The sequence below is a fragment of the Leiobunum rupestre genome, chromosome 11, assembly GCF_980474605.1.
Source record: "Leiobunum rupestre chromosome 11, qqLeiRupe1.1.hap1, whole genome shotgun sequence".
NCBI lineage: Eukaryota > Metazoa > Arthropoda > Arachnida > Opiliones > Sclerosomatidae > Leiobunum > Leiobunum rupestre.
The window spans coordinates 48,021,364-48,024,505 of NC_143394.1; positions in this window are offsets into that span (position 1 = coordinate 48,021,364).

The following is a 3,142-nucleotide window of genomic DNA, read 5'->3' on the forward strand; positions in this document are numbered from 1 at the left end:
TATGGCCACCAACCCCAAGAGAGAGGAGGCTCTTTCGCTCCTCAAATTTGGAAGCTTATAATATAGGTAAAAGGATTAAGTTTTCCTCGTGAAGCGTGCTACCTCCCTCAAAACCTCGACTCTGGCGAGAACTATCCTCCCTTTCTATTACTTTTTCTATTAGAATCTCTCTATCAGTTTAGGAGGAAATTGGATATTTTTTATCTCGAGTATGGAGGGTTTTATACTTGGCCACACTTCTGGCATTCTACTCGCATTTCGGCGGCGGCGGTGGTGGCGGCGGCGACGATACAAACACCCACCGCAATATTTCCTTCCCCGCCAAAAGCGAACCCTGCTCTTTTTGGTGCAATGAAATAAAAATCGGATAGGTGGGCCAGAGGAGTCACAATTATTATTAAGTTAAAAACCTTACACCTGTTGTTGACACGCCAGATTCGGACTGATATGAAGCTTCTGATCGTCGTTTTCATAAAAACTGTTTTTATTATTCTGTCTTTTATTTATTTTATGTATTAGTACCGCCGCAAGTTTTGACGGATACCGAAAAATAAATGATATTAAATGACTAGATAAGTAACTTAATTTAAATAGTTAATAGTGAACAGTATATAATAATGAATGAACAGGTAATATATAAGTATTGGCGTTATTTTTTACTAAACATTCGTTGTAATTATGGTCGTTTCAAAGAAATTTTACTTTAAAAACTAGGGTGTTGATCAGTCTAATAATTAAGTTCAATAGTACTGACACGCTTAATAATGTATTGTTTTTGTTGAGCAACGCGGCGTTAAGCTTAGAGAGGTTAACGCGACCTAGAAAACGTTTAAAGAGAACTTGCACACATAATTTCAGTGTGTACAGGCTGCACTCCTAAATGTCTTTCTACACGTTTTCTTTCTACAGTTTAACTTATCTCTTTTCTCCAATACACCATACCACATCGTAATAAGAATAGCAAATAATGAGTCTTAGAGCAAGAACACAAACCAAGATTTGACGCGTTTCAAATGAAACGCCCGACGACAGAAGACTAAGGCACTATATGGTCATCAAACGAGCGGGGCTCCACTGGTGTGACTTCCCAACATTCAACGTGGCACCAGACTCCGGCAGCTGTACCAAGACGGGTGACACATTCTCTAACATGTGGATGTTCTTCTTGGCCAAAAATCTCGTGCGTTTGTCGGTCTCCCTTCTTTTATAGTCGATAGAGAGCCCGTCGATGCCAATGCCGTAAACATTCCGGAACTTAACCATGAAGTCGGTGGCGGTCGGCGAGACGCCGTGGAAGGAATGCTGGCCCTGGTCATTAGTTTCCGTGCCTCGTTACATATTAGTGTCGTTGACGAAACGACCAAACCTGGTCAGAATCACGACCACGACTTCGTCAGGCAAACGACCATGTCTGTCCTCCCAGTTGCGAATGTCTTCGGGGAGCAGTTTGGCTTTACTGTCGATGACCACGTCGTTCTTGACAGATGTCCAGCAGGGTTAAAGGCACTCCGATCAAACGCCAAAACGGTATGTCAACCACTTCCCTAAATCCTTTCGCGAAGTGCGTCTAGGTGCTTTCCCAAATGAGTACCCATTTCTACTCGGATGGTTACTTTGGTAAAAGAAAGACATTTTCTATGACCCAAAATTCTAAAAGTTCTTCATGACACCGAGCCCGTTTTTAATTAAACTTTCACGACTTTTGATATTGATCTATTGGTATAGGAAATCCAAATTTATAGATAAGATCTTCCAATAGTTTTCTGGTTACACACTTCGTAAATTACCCGAAATTACCCCTACCCATTAAAGCGAAAATGTTAACAGACATTAACAATGCTAAGGAGTTTTAAAAAAAATCGAAAAACTTCTGAAAAACTACCGATTTTGCTGTACTCTTCAATTTCATATATTTTCCATTTTAAAACAAACTGGTTGGTTCATTTTTCAAGATCTGACATGGATTGTAAGGGATGAGAATCTGAAATAGTTAAGATGAATGAAATGGTCCTTTAAAAAGGTTTTTCCGAAGTATCCTCCTGGTTCAGTAGTCCACCCCATTTGACCTCCCAACTGCCCCCAAGAGTATCTGCCTAAGCTGTGCGAAATGGACATGAACTTACCATCGAAATAAATTTAAATTTACGTTCGTAAATTAAGTTTATTTAATGTATTTTTAACAATAATAATTCTTAGTCTTAAAATTAAAAAGATAAGTTCACAATTTCTGCTAGTGAGTGTAGTGTAATTGTTGAACACTCGCGCATTGGAGCATATGTCTAGCGTGTTGCGCAAGTTAAATTTCCACGGCAACACACGTACGTGGGAAGACCCTCAAAATGTGTCTGTCATGAACGCGATTTCCCAAACAGGCAACGGTTTATAGCGAGTCCGTTAGCATTTGACGTGTAGTAAGCAGAATGAACAGTTCAGCTGCAATATTCTTCATCGGAGTGGCGTCATTTCTTATTTTGGGAAGCGAGAAAGGTCAGTTAGCTTTTTGATACTTTTGTAAGTAATTGCAAACAGTGTGGTGCTCTTATCACTTATAAACCTAATGTCTGAATTCTTCTGTTTTAATTTAAAGCGTCCTCGAACGTTGTACCTCAGGAATGCCCGCTAGCGAGCTGCAAAACACCTTTGAACTGCTCCCCAAATAAACGTCAAGTGTGCGATGACAATACTAACACAGGTTGCGAAATGGGACAGAATTGTTGTAAATTATGTTGCGATAATATATGTTTTCCGAAAATGTGATAATATACCTAAATGTAATTAAATCAAAAAGTACCCTTGAAAGTGTTATATTGTTGAAACTGAAATAAATGATATTTACTAATGGAAAAATATCCCGATTTGTGCTATGTCATCCGCTGGTTGCTTAATATTAGTGCCTATTTTAAGGATATTGTAGAAGTACAAGAAATTCACCAAAATTAGGATAAGATAAATTGTCACTTTTGCAAACGTTTTGTTGTCAAAATAATTTTTACTATTACCCAAAATTACTGAAATGTTTTGGTAGTACTCTATTTTAGAACTAAAAAAAAATTAAACATGCCCATTAGATGACTGCATATGGACCCCCAACTACCCCGAAAGTATCCGCCTAAACAATTGCAGCTTTAGTATTTCGTGTATT